Here is a 20,842-nt window from a genome sequence, read left to right as displayed (position 1 = left end):
CCATATTGTATCTTAATGTACTCATAGTGAAGCACCAGGAGGCTATATGAGAAAGTACATTTCTTTCTTCTGAGCAATCGGTACTGGTTTGCCGGAAATCCGGCGGCGTGACTACTGAGACATCTGTTACTCTCAGTCATTATCCCAACGATCACAACTACACACCCACTGAAATGATCATAAGATGCTTCACAGGGCTGACCCTGCAATGCTGTTAGTCATTCTGTTGCTGCATTTGTATCTCGTTAAAGAAATTCTGAGCTGGGATATGATGGAAGAGAGAAAAATTAGTATTTAGAATCATATAATTTCAGAGCTGTAATTAAAGATAATCGAATGCAGTGACTCATCATCTTTTGTGGCAGGAATTGGCGGGGTTAGGATCCCTCTGAGAATCCAGTGAAAGATATGGCGATAGATAATGTTGTTCTGGCCACCCTTCAACCCATCTCTCCTCCAACTGGGAGGCAGTGCCAAGTTCAGCAGGAGTCAGAGAGCCCCTCCTCTTTCCCCAATGATACCCCCTCTTCCTACGGGCTGGCAGACAGAACAGAGACACGCCAGACGCTCTTGGCCGGGGCTTGGATTCATGAGGGAGCAAGCAAGGCACAGGGCTGTGGCGGAACGCCAAGTGTAACAGCGTAGCAGCGAGCACTCGGGTGTAGTAGAGCTCGGCACACAGAGGCCGAAGTTCAAGAGCGACGGCTGCAGGGGCTGGTTCTCGGCAGTGCCTTGCTTCGCTGGGGTGCTGCGTGAGCTGATTGTCCAAGCTTGTGTCCTGAGCCTAAACTCTTCTAATGAAATGATTTTTCATCCCAGTTAATGACCTCGGTTTCTGTTGTACGCACTCAAGAACTCTGACTGGTAGACCCCAGGTCTCTCCCTGGAAAGACACACCAGCACGTGTCTATTTGTTATAAAATGTCAGGAGGATCCAGGACTTTCTGCAGTTTATTTACTAGATGAGGAAACGCAAGTATGCTGAGGCTCAATGACGTGCTTAAGGCCAGCAAAGTAGACATCAGCAGTACTGGTGCTGGAACCCAGATTTTCTGAGCCCCGGGTAATCTGTGCTGTGCATAAACACGCCGGTGCTCTCATAGGAAGATGTGTGAAGGACAACGATCCGGATTGTGGGGAGAGGCAAAATATAGGACCATCAGCAGCGTGGCCCTGTGTGGTTAACTAGTCCCTGGTGGACAGACGTGGGAAACTTCAACCACACCGTTCCTCCCAGGTAATCCACTCCCAGTTACCAGGGAAACAACACTTGTTCACTTTGAGGGCATATGTATTTATGCTGACCATTTTATTAGCATTTTGAGGCATACAGGAAGTTTCCTAAATATGTATTATTGGCTTCTTTGAAAAGGATGAACTAAGTACTGGCATATGTGTTTAAATATCTCCATTTCACGGTTTTCATTCTGGATAGGGTCTTCTATTTCTCCCAATCTCCCAATTTATCCCCCCCCCCCTTTTATACAGTTGGATAGTAAAGTGTTAATATACGGTCCTAGGTACCTTTTTTTTTTTTTTTTCCTGATAGATTGTAATTCAAGCAACTGTTTAAAATATCAGACAATAATTAACCATTTTGCAATTCATTTTTTAGGCCACGTATCTGTTGGTGTTTTAAATATGTTAAGGCAAATAGCTGAATTAACTTTATGTACGTAGCTCTAATTTAGTTTATAGGATACAGTACATTCTGATGGGATGGCAAAGCATTAAGCATCAAGAAAGGCTGATTTGTCACAGATAGAAAGGTAAAGAAGAGTAAATTCTTCACGCAGTCCACATTTTAAAGGGCATTATTTTGCTGTCTCAGTTCACAACTTCACTCCATTCACTACCAGGACATAGACCTGCCAGGTAAATTTCTGCTCATCCTTTAAGATCCAAAGTAAATTCCACCAAATCCATGACACTTGCGCCCTCCTAATCACTCACTCACAAAAACACCAGAATGAACTGCACTTCTCATGTGTCCTCATCATGTTTAAACCAGTATGTATTGAACAGATGCACTAAGTAATAATCACATGTAAATAGTTTGGTAACATTGACACAAAGCATGAGCTTTAATGGAAGAACTTGAATTTAGAATAAGACGTTTCTCCCCGGAATGCAGAGGCATTTCCAATCACCTGAATACCTTCATTTGTGTTTTCCACAGTTACATCAATGAAATACGTTCCACAGCAAATCCATCACCTTTATTCACAAACTTACTCCTTTTCCTGGATTCTTTTATGCCGGAGAAGGTCGCTATTCATTTAATCTGTCACTGAGTCTTGAAAAAACTTGATGACATACTTGATTCCTTCCTTCTTTTAATTAACCATTCTTCTCCTTTCAATTTCAAATTTCATAAAATCTACTTTCTTAAAACAAAGCTATGATGACATAACTCCCCTTCCTATGATGTTCCCACATGACCTTTAAGGCAGAGATCAAATTTCTCAACAGGGCTTTCTACACAAGACTCAGCTCACCTTCCTAAGCTTATACCCAACCATCACAGCGCACTCATGTTCAGAGACTTTGTTTTTGTGCTCCATTTCTTCTCTCTGCCATGCACTCTACAACTTTCTCTATAAAATTCGATCTAGTGTTCAACAGCCAGCTTAAATCTGAAATCCTCTATAAATGCTTCCTTGCCGTCCCTGTTTGGTCACCTGGAGGATTTGTTCCTTCTCTCTGATCCCACAGTAGTTGGTTCACACCATTAGTAGATCAGTGAAAGCACACTTTATACTAAATAAATACATGCCCGAACCCTACCATAAAGAGTGATCTATTTATGGTTTGTAACCTGTTAGCAGCCAGCAAAGTTCTCTGTTGAGGTAGTAGCAAACACAAGCCTCAGAATGGGAGAAAATATTTGCAAACGAAACACCTGACAGAGGATTCATCTCAAAAATATACAAGCAGCTCATGCAGCTCAATATCAAAAAAACGAACCACCCAATCCAAAAATGGGCAGAAGACCTAAATAGACGAAAGTTTCTCCAAAGAAGACATACAGATGGCCAACAAACACATGAAAAGATGCTCAACGTCACTAATCATTAGAGAAATGCAAATCAAAACCACAATGAGGTATCACCTCACACCAGTCAGAATGGGCATCATCAAAAAATCTACAAACAATAAATGCTGGAGAGGGTGTGGAGAAAAGGGAACCCTCGTGCACTGTTGGTGGGAATGTAAACTGATACAGCCACTATGGAGAACAGTATGGAGGTTCCTTAAAAAACTACAAATAGAACTATCATACGACCTAGCAATCCCACTACTGGGCATATACCCGGAGAAAACCATAATTCAAAAGAGTCATGTACCAAAATGTTCATTGCAGCACTATTTACAATAGCCAGGACATGGAAGCAACCTAAATGTCCATCGACAGAGGAATGGATAAAGAAGATGTGGCACATATATACAATGGAATATTACTCAGCCATAAAAAGAAACGAAACTGAGCTATTTGTAGTGAGGTGGATAGACCTGGAGTCTGTCATACAGAGTGAAGTAAGTCAGAAGGAGAAAAACAAATACCGTGTGCTAACACATATATATGGAATTTCGAAAAGTGGTACTGATGAACCTAGTGGCAGGGCAGGAATAAAGACACAGATGTACAGGGCTTCCCTGGTGGCGCAGTGGTTGAGAGTCCGCCTGCCGATGCAGGGGACGCGGGTTCGTGCCCCGGTCCGGGAAGATCCCACGTGCCGCAGAGCGGCTGGGCCCGTGAGCCGTGGCCGCTGAGCCTGTGCGTCCGGAGCCTGTGCTCCGCAATGGGAGAGGCCGCAGCGGTGAGAGGCCCGCGTACCGCTAAAAAAAAAAAAAAAAAAAAAGACACAGATGTACAGAACAGACTTGAGGGCACATGGGGAGAAGGGGAAGCTGATGAAGTGAGAGAGCAGTAGTGACATATACACACTACCAAATGTAAAATGGATAGCTAGTGGGAAGCAGCCGCATAGCACAGGGAGATCAGCTCGGTGCTTTGTGAGGACCTAGAGGGGTGGGATAGGGAGGGTGGAAGGGGGACACAAGAAGGAGGGGATATGGGGATATATGTATACATATAGCTGATTCACTTTGTTGTGCAGCAGAAACTAACACAACATTGTAAAGCATTTACACTCCAATAAAGATGTGAAAATAAAATAAAATACTTAAAAAAATAAATTCAGAAAGAAACAAAATAAGAAATTGAGTCTACTCTCCTTTATTTAGTAAATGGTATTATTTCAATGATTAGTTTAATGTTATGGAGATGAAACGGTGGATTCTCAGATGATTATCAAATTAGTATTCTAATAAGTAAGAATGAAGGATAATGGAAGTTTTCAGGTCTAGCACTAGCAAGTACTCTTTTATATAACAAATTGAGAGGAAAATCTAAAGAAAGATATATTCAAAAATGCAAATAAACCAAGTAATTTTTAAAAAGACAATCCAGGAACAGGATGAAAAGGATGGAAATAACTGTCTGAAAAGAAATTAATTCAGTCAACATCATCAATATCATCCAACCAAAACTTAACTGCAATTTACCCTGAGTCTGCCCACTCCAGTTAAATTTTAATAAATTTAACCTTTAAGGACATACAAAAAGTTAGTCCAAAGACATACTTTTATAATGGATTGCAATCCCTATGAATTGTATTTAAAGGCTATTATACACTAGCAAAGAAGGGTAATGAAGTAAAGCAGATACGTAGACGTTCTGATTAAAACAGATTTTACTTAAGCATTTCAAAGTTGACACTTCCCCAAAATACAGAAAAACTTTAAGTCAGAACATGGACAAAAAGCATAGTTTATAGCTCATCTAGTTTATACTGAAGATACAAAATTAAGAAAGACATTTTAAAACTTTTAATAGTAGAGGGAATGCAGGTAAAGTACATGAGCACACACGCCCTATAGGGTTACAGGAGGTTCCTGGAAAAGGTGAATTCGGAATGAGTCTTAAAGTGTTTGTTAAATGTTAATCAGGCAAAGAAGAAAGAAAATAAATTTTAACATAAGATTCAGTTAAAAGAATGGGCTCTGATTTTAAATAAATCTGGATTTTAATCCTGGCACATCCAATGTTAAATGTGATTCTTTGGAAGACTAAGTTAAACCTCATTTATTATGGCTACAGGATGGGGATAATAATAACACTGATCACATAAGATTTGGGTTAGGCTAAATATTATCATACATGTCAAGTACATAGGACAGGACCTGACACATAGTAAGTGGTCCACAAATAATAGATATTATTATTTATACTTTTATAATTTAAAAAAACATATTGGGAGGCTTGAATTTCAGTAACTCACAGAAAATCCATTCCTTTACTTTCTGATTCTATTTCTCTAAAAAAAAAAGCCAACTGTATTTCCTGATCCAGAATGAGATTATTTAAGAAGAACACCGTATCATCAAATGCACCTGCTAGCCTGGGAACAGAAGGTACACTCTCTACAACCTTATTTTCCTCCACTTTTTAAAAGGGCAACGCCACACTTGCAGTACATGCTCAATATTTGGAGAGTAATTAGAGGCTCACATAAAACAGAAAAGAGATTAGCACTTTACTAACACAGTCCTCCTTTGCCTAAAATAATAGGTTTACCATAGCAACCTGATTGTACTAGGAAAAGCTCCTGCCAAATGCATCCAAAGTTCCCTTGAAATTTCTATGAGAAGGAATTAAACACTTCAGAACTATAATATTCTGTACCATTTCATCTAAGTACAAATATTTTGTGTGTGAGAATAAAGTAATCTTCCATCAGACATTTGAAAGTGAAGAGGCAACTTTCACCTTCCATTTCAAAATGAGCAGTGAGACTTATAATTCAAGCCACACTTGTAGTTCACCATGAAAGACTCTACGGGACAAATGTCAAAGATAGAAACAGACAACAAATACTATTCACCAGTGAAAGAGTTGATACAAAGAAATGTTTCTATAGAAAGTTTCTTGAAGATAAACTATATTTGGGCAAAAAAGGGATAAGGTAGAATCAGGCCTTAATCACTTTTAAATTCTTGCTTGGTTAGTTACTTTAAAAAATTCAGAAGTGTGAGTGAATATATCACTTCCTTAACACACATTTCAGGAGTGCTAATTAAAGTGATTTGAAACAAGTGTGGACTTTCTTCCCACATCAGGGATAATTAGAGAATTTACTTTACAAATTGAACAATGAAATCCATCTAACAATAAATAATACATTTCTATCAACAACAAGCTAATCTTTTAAAATGAAGAAAGAATATACCATAAAGCAATATTTTCTACTGTTAACTTATTTTTTAATTATTCTTTATTTCTGAATCTACCAATATTAGTTTTCCCAAATCATAAAACATTAGAAAGAACATTGAGTATATATGTAAGTATATACATATATCAGAATATATGAGTATATGTACATTTAAATTTGAAGCTATTGTAACTCCATGTGAGCAACTTATCCTCAAATGGCTCATGTAAAAAAAGTTCTTTGTACTATTCTTAAGTCTTCTAAGATCAAAAGTACTTCAAAATAAAAATATTTAAAATTTTAAAAATATGCAAGTAAAATTCTAAACATAATTTATCTATGCAGCTAAATGTTTTTTTAAAAAATAAAGTCTTATAAATAATTATGTATACCCTTAGCCACATGCTTTACATTCACTTTTGGAAAATATCCTTTAACGTCACATTCAGGATTTAAGCCAATTTTTTTCAATAAAGCAGTGACAAATATATGCAGAGCCTGGAATCATGTCGTCAAAAATGTCAGAAATTCAATAAACTTAAAATTTAAGGCTATAGTGAACTTGCTTTAACTTTGTCATTTTATAGCACAGTTAACATATTCAGGATTAATAGGTAAGAGTTACAGGGAAACAGAGTTTAATATACTGTAATAAATAACATTATACACATCAGAGTAGTCCATTATGGAATGTGCTGCCATGGTAGGGAGTGAGATTCCATCACTGAAGGAATTGAAGCCAAGAAGACAGTCTTTGATAAGAGTTAAGAGTTTGTGCTCTGGATTCAGAAAGACCTAAGATAGAATTTAATATCCACCACTTCTATGCTCTATAATCTTAGAAAATAACTAAACCTTTCTATTTTAAAATTTTCAAAATTGGGAATACCTACTTAATAAGTAACTTTAAAGACACCAAAACAGAAATATTTTTTTAAGTATTACTGTTTGGATTTCCTAAGTACCACTGTGATATCTGTTTGTGGCACAGGGTTTAAACTTTAAGAAAAAAAATAAATAAATGTATAACTTGAAGAGTAAAAGGCTTCCACAAATAGAACCACATATTATAATTTTATATAACTGGAAGTAATATACCATTTTTTCACAGCTAATCTGTTTCTTCCTCAATATGAATGTCTACTTCCTTTTTTGCTCTGCCAACAATATATTTCAGATAACTTATGGTTTCTGTACTAAGTAATGCTACTTCTTTAAAAGGTATTTTATTCTGACATTATTTTCCAACAAACTCCTGTGGCACCTGAAAGTCCTACCTCCGTTTTTTCTCTAGCCTCAGAAATAATTTTTGACTAGCAAAATGTCAATATATAAGTCAAAGCCTCCTAAGGCATCCTGGATTTAAGTGGTCAAGATCCTAGAGAAAAAGGAACCATAGGGTAGTGAGTTCTACCCAATACACAAACAATCCCCTTCATGCATTTGTCAAGCCTGAAACTTTTTAGGGCAAGAGGATAAAGCATTAAGCAGAAAGCAACATCGAAAAGATGAATAAACTAAACAGAGCTTTTGGTTTTTTCATCTGGCTGGAAAGACAGTACTTGGAACTTGGGGACCTTTGAGAAGAAGGGCATTGATAAACATTACATAAACATCCCAGGTTTTCACTTTGGAAATCATTTTAATGCCTGATTGGTTTGAGGTAATCTGCCTTTGTACATATGTCTTCCAGACAAAAAGTAAATTATCTCTTCATGGAAGATAACATCATTCACAAAATTCTACCAATTTTATTAAACAATATTTATACCCAATTTAAAAAATAGTTATATCAATAGACAAGACAGAATGACTAAAAAGGAAAGAGAAAAATAGACAATACAAAAAGGTCCAAAAATGATACAGGTGACCAAACTAGAATTGTCAGTAATGGACTTTAAAATAACTATGATTAATATATTCAAAAAACTATATTACTAAATGGAGAAATTATTCAGAGAATCATCTATAAAAAATGAAGTGGAAATTCTGAATTTAAAAATACAGTTACTGAAATTAAAAATTGAATAAAGAGAGTCAATGGCAAATTAGACACAGGAGAAGAGAGGCTTAGTAAACTGGAAGATAGGTCAGTAGAAAATATCCAGACTGAAGCATTGAAAACAAAAAGAATGAATAAAAAAAAGCTTAAGAAATACACTGGACATGAAATAATATCCAAAGCATCTAATTGGGTACCCAGAAAAAAAGACAGGATGAAGCAGAAGTAATATTTTAAGAGGTCATAGATAAGACACTTCCAATTGTGCTATAATGGACTGAATTGTGTCCCCCCACCTCCACCAATTCACATGTTGAAATCCTAATCTCCAGGACCTCAGAATGTGACTATATTTGGAGATAAGATCTTTATAGAAGTAATTAAGGTGAAGCAAGGTCATTAGAATGGGCCCCAATCCTAGTGATTTTATGAGAAGAGAAGATTAGGACACAGACACACACAGAGGGGAGACCATGTGAAAACACAAAGAGAAGATGGCTATCTACAAGCCAAGGAGAGAGACCATCAGAATAAGTCCAGGTTACTCACATTTTGATCTTAGACTTCCAGCCTCCAGGCCCAGAGAAAATAAATCTCCATTGTTTTAAGACACTCAGTACATGGTAGTTTGTTATGGCAGCCCTAGCAAACTAATACAAATGCCCAAAGAATTTAAGTTATGGATTCAAGAAGCTTCATAAAGCCTAAGGAGAATACATAAAAAGAAAACCACACAGCATCGCTGACACACCGCATGGTCAATTGCTGAAAGACAAAGAGAAAATCTTAAAAATAGTTAGAGATAAAAAGATGTATTACTTTCAAAGGAAAAAAACAAGAAAACTGACAACTGAATTACCAAAATAAATGCTTAAATCACATGGCAATGGAATGACATCTTTAAAATCCTGAAAGATTTTAGGATTTAATTTTAGGATTTAATTCTAATCCTGCCAAATTAGAATTCTATGCCTAACAAAAATATCCTACCAATTTGATTACAAAATGAGAACATTTCCAGACAAACAAAAACTAAAATAAGTTGTCACTAGAAGAGCCTTATCAGAATAAATATTAAAGAAAAAATTTCTTCACACAAAAAGAAAATGGTCCATCCAAAACATAAACATTAAAATAAAGAAAATAGTGAAAAATGAAAATCTAAATGAAAAAAAAACTCTACAAAATTAAAATAATGTTTTGTAAAGGTCAGTCTAGAACTTAAATTGCATGATGCTAGAATAACCTTGACAACAAAATCACACAAGGACATTACAGGAAAAGGATGTTACAAATTAATTTCTCTCATGAACTTTAAATCCAACATTTTCAAAAAATCATGTCCAAATGTGTTTATTCCAGGATTAGAGGGTTGGTTTAACCATTTAAAAATCCATCAAAATATTTCACCACATTCACAGAAAAAAAAAAACATTATAATCTAAATAGATGCACACTGTATATTTGAAAATATTCAACACTCCTTCATGAGGAAAGAATAAACAAATGGAAGCTAACTTCCTAATTTTGATGAAGGTAATCTAAAATAAATCTACAGCAAACATCACATTTGGAAGTAAAATATTGAAAACACTTTCCCCAAGACGGGGAGCAAGACAAGAATGTCCACTATCTCCATTTCTAAACAACATTGTACAGACTTCTTATCAAGTGCTCTAAAGCAAAAAAAAAAAAAAAAAAGAAAAGAAAGAAAGAAGATGCATAAAGAAAGAAGAAATAACACTGTCATTATTCACGTATGCATGATTATGTTGGTAGAAAATCCAAAAAACCTACATATAAAGTATTAAAATTAAGAAGTAAATTCAGCAAGGTCATGAGACACAACTGGTTAATATAAAAAAAATTAGTTCTATTTTGTATAGCAAAAACGAAACTTAGGACAAGAATTTTTTAAAGATATAATTTTGATAACATAATGGTATGTAAATGCAGAGGGACAAAAATAGCCAAAGCATTGTTGTCAAAGAAAAGTGGGTGGAGAAATTACAATACCAGATTTTAACATATACTATAAAGTTATAGCATTTAAGAGTATATTGCTGGTAAAATATTAGACAAATAGACAAATGGAACAGAATAAAAACACTGGAAAAAGACCCATGCAATATAAGGTCACTTTGTTTATGACAGAAGTGACATCACAGTACAGTGGGGAAAGGCTGATTTTTCAATAAGTGGTTCTATCTAGCCTGGACTAGTCACTTTTGCTTTTCAGAAATTGCTATCTGTTCTCTTCTCACATATTGTTACACTAAGCTATTGAATTAAATGATCTCTAAAGCGTCACAGATGTATTCACAGAATTTGATTCATAAATCATCAATTGTAGCTACCAGTCCTGTTTTCTAGTTAAATGTTCCAAATATGTCTGGTCAAGTTGTATAATTTGTTAGACTCTAACGAAAGCTACCAAGGTATTGCTTGCAGTATTTTTCTCAAAGACTGTTACTATGCAATGCAAATATAAAAATCATACTAATTTATACAACTTATATCTAAATATTTAAATTATGGCCTTCCATCACAAATAGAAAGTTGCTTGTGGTTCCCTTCAAATCAATTTATTTTCTAGAGAAACTAAGACCAACACTTCCTACCATTGTCTATAAAGTAATAGTAGTTAAATATAGAAATGTAATTCCAAATAATGGAACTTACTAGGGTCAAAAGTGATCCAGATTGATGGAAATATAGATATATTCTCAAAGTATATCCTAATAAATATTGCTTGTAAAGGCAAAAAGACAGTAGTTAAAAGTCATGGCAACAGTTCAGACTGTGGGAAGACGTATGAGAAAAATTGCTTGACCTTCTTTTTCACTATTTCAAGATAATGAAATACTTAGTCATAGCAGAGACCATAGAGACTTCACGGGTTTCTTGGACACTAACAGATAAGAGGAAACATTTCATTTTGATAAGAGTATGACAGGGTAGTGTAGAAATGTAGGAAGAAAGAGAAAGATGCTTCGAATTAAGGGAAAGAGGAAAGAAGGAGGGTGCTAAAAGAGAAAGAACTCTCAAATACCTGTGATTATCTGCTTGTGTTAGCAATGGAAAAGAAGGTTAGAAAATAAAGGTATTGGAAATGCAGATCTTTCGTGCAAACCTTCACATCTCCCTGACTATAGGGAAATGTAGGAGAAATAGTAGTTTGTGTGAAATAAAACCTCATCTTACTTTGGGTCCCTTCATATTATGAGTTAGTCTGTGCTATGTGTCTCTCTTATTCAAATCTTCAATAAAATCAAAGGAATGAATATAAAGTAATAAAAACAAAACAAAATCACATTTAATTGCTAATGGTCAAAATCATTTATGCCTTTGCTTGAAAAGCAATGTCTTTTTTGAAGGAACAGGAAATTGCAATATCAGCTCTTCAGTGAAATGACTTCTGCTTTCACCTAATGTATCAAAAGAAATAGGCCATTCAATCAATCATAGCAATAATAGTTAACATTGCTATTGCAAAAGCTATTCAGGGAATGAAATGAGGTAATAAAAGAAAACAAAGAAAGCCTATGAGATCAGATGCTTTCAACAATGATAAACTCTACATCACACAAAAAGCAGTGTTGGAGGAACCCTGATTACTCTTGTCTTGAGACTTGTTTGGCTTAAATACATCTGATTGCCTGAGAGCCCAAAGGATTGATTGCTTGCCCATGATGTGTTATGTAATGAGAAACTGCATTAATTCCACTGGGAATTTTAATTTGCATATTTCTTTTTTTTTTCTTCTAGCAAATGACAACTGCTGTGTGGGAAGTATAGTTAATAAACATTCTAAACTTATTCTCTTCCAAATCTAAGTTTCATGTTTATCCTCCACTTAATTTTAAATTTTATTCATTTATTTTTGGTGGGGAGGTATGATTTTAAATATGAGTTTTTATTAACTTTCACCTTTTGAAATAGTATTACAAAAGATATATTACAATGAAGTACATAGTATGTAGGCTTTAGCTTCCAGCAATATGAAGAACAAAAAAATATTGGACCTAAAATAAAGTGTCTGTTCAATTGCTGGGCTTATGGGAAGTCATGTCATTCTTAAAAAACTATGAGCTGGGGACTTCCCTGGTGGCACAGTGGTTAAGAATCCTCCTGCCAATGCAGGGGACGCAGGTTCGAGCCCTGGTCCAGGAAGATCCCACATGCCATGGAGCAACTAAGCCCGTGCACCACAACTACCGAGCCTGCGCTCTAGAGCCCAAGAGCCACAACTACTGAGCCCGCGTGCCACAACTACTGAAGCCCATGAGCCTAGAGCCCGTGCTCTGCAACAAAAGCCACCACAATGAGAAGCCTGCGCACCACAGTGAAGAGTAGCCCCCGTTCACCGCAACTAGAGAAAGCCCGCGCGCAGCAACGAAAACCCAACCTAGCCAAAAATAAATAAATGAAATAAATAAATTTATTTAAAAAAACAAAACAAAACAGGGCTTCCCTGGTGGCGCAGTGGTTGAGAATCCGTCTGCTGATGCAGGGGACGTGGGTTCGAGCCCCGGTCCGGGAGGATCCCACGTGCCGCGGAGCAGCTGGGCCCGTGAGCCATGGTCGCTGAGCCTGCGCGTCCGGAGCCTGTGCTCCGCAGCGGGAGAGGCCACAGTGGTGAGAGGCCCACTTACCGCAAAAAAAAAAAAACCCCAAAAAACAGCTATGAGCTGGAACAAGGGCAATTACCATCAGCCCATATGAAAGTGGTCCTGAGGGTAAAAGCCTACATCAGCACTTCAAGCAATGACCCATTTGTGGAGAAGTTGAATTTGAGACTCCTTGAGTAAACTGGGGACTCTGGAAAGAAGGCTAAAGAGATCCAAGATCAGTAATATCCTGGGAGAATCTAACACAAATCCTCACTGAAGAAAGGTGTCCTGAATTTACACTTCAATCTTTTCCAGCGTTTAGAATAAACCATGTATAAGCTTACAACTGAAGACCAACGAATAGGTACACACAAGGAAACAAACCACCATGAGTGAAAGCCAGCAAAGTCAATATTAATTTTAGCTCTGTGCTACAGACTTGATATTGTCTAGAAACCTGTCTTGCTATCTTTTTCCTTGAATATATTTTCCATAGTGACTCTAATATCTGTATCTGATAATCCCAATAAACGGGTCATTTATGCATGTATTTCTATTGGTGGTTGTTGTTTCCTTGGTTCTGTTTCTTATTTCTCTGACTGAATGTCAGAAATTGCATATGGAAAGATTACAGAGCCTCTGGATGATAGCCTTTTCCCCAGAAATAGTTCACTTCTTGTAAGCAGATACAGCAACGTGTTTCAATCCTGGGGAAATTTTGGCCCCCAGGGGACATTTGTCTGGAGATATTTCTTACTGTAATGATGGGTTGGAGGTGCTACTGACATCTACTAAGGAACGAACAGCAACACTGCTAGACATCCTACAAAGCACAGGACAACCCCACAGCAAAGAATTATCCAGCCCCCAATATTAATAGTGCTGCTATTGAGAAACCCTAGATAAGTGACGGCAGATCACCTTAATCCAAATAGAGATGAGCTCCCCTGAGGCTGAGTTGCATTTATTCCTTGTTTACCCCTCCCCTTTCCAAGAGGTCCAAACACACTGGCATCTGCACTCATGCACACACATACATGTGCACATATAGACACTCACATGAAAATTAGCCCACCAGTGTCTACACTTCCTCCTTTAAGGCTGATCACTGCCACCCGCTCTAAGTAGCACTGTCTGCCACTTCCTCAGTCCCCATATACAACCACCACTGAAGGCTTGATTAGGTATCACTATGATGTTTAAACCTTGGCAGCACTCTAGCCTGATACTGATCAATACTGATCAATCTAAACAGATACTGGTTGATCTAGAATGTTCTCCATGGCGTTGAGTCTGCTTTACAGTTTTTAATCTAGGTTGCTCATTTGCACCTTGTATTCAGTTTTTATGCAAATCGTTAAAACTTTATGCCATTACCTAAGACTCCCACTCACTATATTTTTTAAATGTATTCTCCCATTATCCCCTACTTAATAAATCACTTCCCTAGTTTCAAATCAAGATTTTTAAATATCACACACACACACACAAACACACACACTAAAACACTAAGTCCCTTTTACTTTTAAAATTATGATTTAACTGATTTAAATGTAGTATTATCAAGGCAATACCTAATTATAACTCAATGCAGGATAAATGAAAATAAAACAATTCATATAAGGCAGGAAATCCCCCGTTGAACTCAGCTCCAGGGACAATTACTCTTAACATTGTAATGAATTTCCTTCTAGACTTTCATCTACACTTATTTTTACATATATGAGTAAACAAGGCAATATAATTTTTTCTCAAGTTATAACATAAATATTTTAGCTAGGAGCATGTTGTAAAGGATTCATTTTAATTAAGATCGTTATCCAGTAGCCCTTTCCATGACCTAAGCTATGGTGGGACTTCATCCCAAAGCATGGTATTATATTTTTTAAAGAGCAGATATATCTGTACCAGCCCAAACCTCTACTGCACACACTTGAATTCCTCCTGCTGTCAGAATTTCAAGTAGATTAATTTACTTAAAATTTGACTTATTGGGCATTCTCTCTGCATAGAGACAGAACGTTGATTTAGTCACTTAAAAATCAGTTAGTAGGCCATCTGTGGGAGAAGAAATTCATCTTTCTACAGTATTCTTTTGAAATTTCTCATGAACCCTTACAAATGAGCTTCTTTGTCACGCGTGCCACCCGAGGGATAAGAAGAGATGGAAGGGTCGGGGGGAAGTCTTTCCTTTGCCCCCTTCACTCAGTATTGTACTAATGCAGATTATTCAGTTGAGAACTATTCGTTCTCTGCTTCATAATCTGTGGAGACAACCATTAATATTCAACCACGTGAACAGCATTCTAGGTGTTGTATGGAACACAGAGGGAGAGAAGCTAAAATCTAAATCAAATAGACGAGTCTATGAAGACTGACGGCCCCGAGGAAGAGAAAGTTACCCTCCAATATGAATTCCAACTTCCACAGAATGAAAACCGACCTCAACATATTTTGTAACTATAAAGAAAACTACTACTGTACTTCGGGCAGGTTTAGCTACTATGTCCGGGGAGTAATACAAAATAAAACAAATCAAAATGAAAGAAAGGGGCCCACAGTAACATGCAGAACGGGGGTAAGAATGTACCATAAGATGCTTTTTTAAAAGTTTTATTTTATGTGTGATGGGCAAGTGAGGAGGAAAGTAAAATTATACCTTTGGTGTAATTTGTTTATGGATCTGGTGTATGTGTTAGGCTGTTTACCAGGATCAGTATATCATCAGATCACCAGAGAGGTGGCAGGTTTGATAAAGGCTTAAAGCAATGAATTAAATGAAATGTTAACAATAAATAATTTATTTTAAAAGTACATGATGAACTTTTATGCAACTCGAATTAAAAACTGAAGGTACACTGGGCTAAGCATGATTTTAAAGCTCACTGATTTAATACAACCTAAATGTAGCAATTATATTCACACTCACATTTTAACCCACACACGCTACATCAGCTTCATTATGTTTAAGGCCACATCAAGGCACTTTCCTTTCTGCATCTGGGCTAGTTTCCCATCAGATGCAATACGGGGAATACAGTCTAATCAACTTAATCAACATTACCTGAGCACAAGAGGAACCTGAATATATATCTAAGGTGTATTTTATTGACAAAAAAGAAGTAAGTAAGGAGGATGTGAAAATATAATATGTACACGTGGAGCTGCAAAAAACAATGTTAAACTATTCCCCCAAAACATGTTCAATAAGGGTGAGGGTTAATTATCCACAAAGGAAAGGAAAATATTGCCAATGATTATAAAGAAATTAAACCATGAGTTCATTTTGAAAAGCAGGGTGTTACACTGACACTGATGGCCCTTAAATTCCGCTGTGAATATACATCATATTCTCTGGATATTAAGGCTTCCAACTGCTTATCTTAAGGGCACTACCAATGATCAATTGCAGCAACTGATGGGAAAAGGTATGGCCCCTGTAACAAGAACTGCCAACATCCAGTCAGCTCGTGTACCTGAACACGGCATATAGTGGGAGGTTGCAACCATCTGACTTAACAACAGGGAAGCACATGGATTTTAGACATGACAGTGGATGTTTGTTTCAAACGTAGGCAAAGAGATGATTGAGCAACTAGCATCATGGAAAGAGGAGGCAAAAATTGGGTTGACAGATATAGAAATATTAATTAAGAAGCAGAGGACAAACTTATAACAACATTGTCAATGTTTCCTTCATTATACCAGGTTGCTCTCAAGTTCCGTGGTTTCCCTACATTACGAGTGCTTTCATTACATATGTAGGAAGGGGAAAAGAACTACACCACGGATCTGCATTTTCTGAGGATGAATTATTAGTGCACTAATTTGACTAAATTTATCTCGTCTACCACCTCGTTTCGCTACATTTAAACATGCATGTCTAACAACTGCTTTTTGCAATATGTCCACTCCTCCCACATACGACAATAGAGAAGATAAACCAAACACCTATCCTATGCCATCAATCAAAGTGGTAATTTTGGCATGTCCATTTCCTTCTCATGCATTCTATGTGTTCCTGAGCATTCTCCCATTTTTTCCCATCTAGCAGTGGATACATTTAATTACTACAAAGCAGTTACAGGGGATAAGACCTTCACTGAGACCGTCATTGTCCTTAGGCAATGCATTTGGATTTTCCACACATTGGTTGGTCTTGGGGTTGGAATTCCTGACCATGTCCTAAGACTACACATCTGCAAGAAAATAATCCTACCCTGAGGCAGTTGTGTGACTACAACCCCTCAACTCATTTCCTGGTATTGTACTAAATAGTCTCTGTCCATTGTTTGATTTCTTCTCCACCATGACCCCTTGGAAGAAGGTCCTGATTTTGTCCCTGTTTCGCAGATGAGGCCCACGGACTTACAAGGTTTAAGTACTTTACTGGAAGTCACACAGTCAGTGAATAGTAGAGCCAGGATTCAATTCAGCATCTGGCTTACTCACAAATGTATAGTTTAAATGACTGGGTTATACTTATTCTTGATTGGACAAATGCCACAATTAATTAATTAATATTATCAGTTTGCATAAAATGTATTTCTTGCTTTTCAGAATGAAATAAGAGTCATGGTGTAACAATTACTCCAAATGCAAGGGGAGGTACTGGGGAAGGGTCTAACACAAACAGTTATCTAATAACATCAGGCATGGGGGAAAAAACTTTGTATCATCTGCTTACAAAACACATTTGCAAACCAGTTTGTTCATTTTGAAAACAAACTAAATGTTTCTTCTTAAAGGAAAGAAAATAAGGCACATCTTCTGATGCTATTAGTATATATCTGACAAAATATAAAACCATGGTGTGGGGCATTGATTATATTTACCTTATTCAAAAATCTTTGGGCATTTGAGGATCTGATGAGAATATTGAGATTCAATGGTACCGTGAACTTGAGAGGGCCATGCATTTTTAGGAAAACAGCCAACTGTGTATCTCAGTCTCTCACTCTCTCTGTCTCTCTCTCTCTCCCTCTCCCTCTCTCTGTCATTCTGGCTCTCACTACTCCTCAGCCATCTTATACTTTACTGGGAAGAGCAGACAAAGAAACCTACACGTTATAGCACAGTATGCTAAGAACGTGATAAAAGTAGGTGCGGGAACACGGAGATGCAGGCAGCTTCTTAGAAAAAGTAACACGTGAGTGAGGTCTAAAGTTAGCCTAAGTGGATGTGGGAGAGGAAGGGAGTCAGGACTTTCCCTAAAGGTTTAATATGCATTAAGCTTGAAAATTAGAAGCTCAAATTTGAATTTTGGAAAGATTACCTTGACAGCGGTGTGGAGAAAACCTGAGTCAAAGTACATAAGACACATGACGGAGAAACCAGGTGAGAGGTTCTTAGAGCAATGAGAGATGATGGTCTAGGGGAGGGCATGACAGAGAGGTACAGAGCATCTGACATTTCTTCATTTGACTGAAAAGGAAAATAACTACAGAATTATAAAATTCCCATAAGAAATATTATCATCCACAGAGCCAATATCTTAAAATATTTTAAAAAATCTATTTCTAATTCAAAAGATAACCCAGCTATTCATGTTTTCATTTTTTTTTTCAATTGTTTATTTAGGGACCCTACTTACATTGGTCTTATACTCTAATTGAAAAAGACAGAAATACACAAGTAAAAATGTAAATATTTAATATAAATTCTCATGTAAACCAGCTGGCAATACGAGTTGCTGATTTCAGGACTTTACTGGGTACTTCTTCCCCATAAATAATATGAAGACACATCCCTTGTGTTTTGAATGATTTCTTGGGTTCACAACAATTGTCTCATTTCAGAGTTCACCATAAAAATATGAATCAGAGAAACAGATGTATTTTCACATGTGAATTTCAATAAAAATTAAAAACCTGTGAACACTGAAAGTGAACAGATGTTCAAAAGCCATCAAGATTCTAAATCTAGAATTATCCATTTCTTGATTCATATGTATACTCCTCTTTATTAAGAGGAAAAATGTGTTAATCATAATTTTAATTATGGCTCTTCTTTTCAATATTTAAAATCTTATGTAGGTGTCTTGTGTTTGGAGTGTATTAATTTTAAAGTCATCTTATAATATATGTATAGAAAAGTGCCCAAGTCATGAGCCTATGACTCAATGAATTTTCATAAAGTGCACAGACCCATGTAACACGCAAATGAAGACATATAACTTTATCTACACCTCCAGATGTTCCTCTACTATGCCCCTCAACAGCCCCCAAACATAACTACCAGTTTCTACTACTACTATACTAGATCTATAGTTTTTTGAAATTTATGTAAATGGAATCACATAGAATACACACTTTTGTGTCTAGCATTGTTCCTGGGATAAAGATTTAAAACTTATTTTTTCTTAGATTCTTGTTTTCTAGGAATTTTCGAAATTCATTTATTATTTTTAATGGTTAGCCTGAAATTCTTTTGAATATCTAGATAAATAGATATTCATGTCATTGGTGAATAATGATAGTGATATTTATTCTTTTTCATTCCTCATGTCTTTTTATAAGTTTCTTCTCTTATGTACTGATTAGGTTCACTAATACTATGCTAAATAGAAGAGGTACTATCAGGCATCCTTGTCTTGCTTTAAACATTTCACTGTTAAATATATTTTTCATTTTTTTGACTAATCCTCTCTTCTGTTGTGCCCAACCTGCTATTAAATTCACCATCTGAGCTCTCAATATTAGTAATTGTATTCTTATATTGATTCTAAATTTATGTTGAAATTCTACATCTTGCCATCTCTTTTCTTAAACGTAGATCATATATATCTGATATTCCAGTAGCATCTCTGGGTCTGTATTCCAAATGGTCCTAGTTGGTTGTTGTTTGTTTGTTTGTTTTGACACATTTTTATTAAATGCAGGACACTGAAGAAACTCTTGTGTAATACTTCTCCTGAAATCATTTATCTTATTTTCTAGCAGGCACCAAAATTAGAGGTAGATCTCCCCAGTCCAATCAGGTACTGAGCTGACCTGATTAAGCTGCAGCCTTTGCTAGGTCTGATCTCCCTCTAATTCCCCAACACCTCTGTAGACTTCTGTGATCCATGCTCTCAGTGGGTCCTGAAATTCAATGTTTGTTTCCCGAGCACCACATGACTCTCTGAAGTTCTAATCAGCTTCTTAGTCACTTTCTTCTTGCCTTCTTAGTCTTTAATCTTTCACTGCTCATGAATGGGTGAACACCTTGGAGAGAAACTAAGGTGGAATATTTGGCTCACTTTTCTGTACCTCCCTTATCTCCAAGATCATGACCCTTCAAGTCCTGGCAGTTTCAACCTTCTATATTTTGTCTTCTTCCCTTTCAGATTCCAGAAAGTTCAAATGTCTCCTCTTCTTGTAACCAAGCCCTCTGCTGGCTTCTCAACCTCTTTCCCTGCATGAGGTAAAAATCGGCAAATGATCTGAGGGGAAAGCATTGCACAGAATAGCAGGTTCACACCTAAATCACTTCTCTATGAGAACTTGGCCTCTCAAGCCCTGGCTGTCTCAACAGCATCCCAATTCCTTTAAATAGTTTTTTTTTTTTTTTTTGTATCACTGCAGCTTTTCTTGTTGTCTTTGGCCCCAGCATTGGTCTATTGAAACTATTTAATCATAGTGAAAAACAGAACAATTTATTAATTTCTAAAATGTGTTTACAGTGAATTTTTGCCACACAAAATTTTATATTTTATTACAAATAAATTAGAGGCAAATATTCTTTTTTTCATCACAGAGGATTCTGAAAATGGAAAATATTAATTTAGGTAACTATTTCTATTACTACTGAATCACTTGTTTAACATTAATTGATTTCTATAATTTGGGCAAATAGAGGTCTCAAAAACTATTCTCATAATCATGTGGCATTTTAAAATATCATTTGTCCCAGAAATTGCCTTCTAATAGTTCAGTGAATAATAAACATCATGCTAACAAAGATATTTC

General features: G+C 36.4%; 1 protein-coding gene across 1 annotated transcript in view; it reads right to left on the bottom strand.

The window, feature by feature from the left end:
- Window positions 1–20,842, bottom strand: part of ITGBL1 (integrin subunit beta like 1) — a 206,274-nt gene that overhangs the window by 26,684 nt on the left and 158,748 nt on the right. The gene's annotated exons all lie outside the window — the stretch shown is intronic.

This window comes from Kogia breviceps, chromosome 16, assembly GCF_026419965.1.
Source record: "Kogia breviceps isolate mKogBre1 chromosome 16, mKogBre1 haplotype 1, whole genome shotgun sequence".
In the NCBI taxonomy this organism is placed as follows: Eukaryota; Metazoa; Chordata; class Mammalia; order Artiodactyla; family Physeteridae; genus Kogia; species Kogia breviceps.
This window is presented reverse-complemented; position numbering and strand designations above follow the sequence as displayed.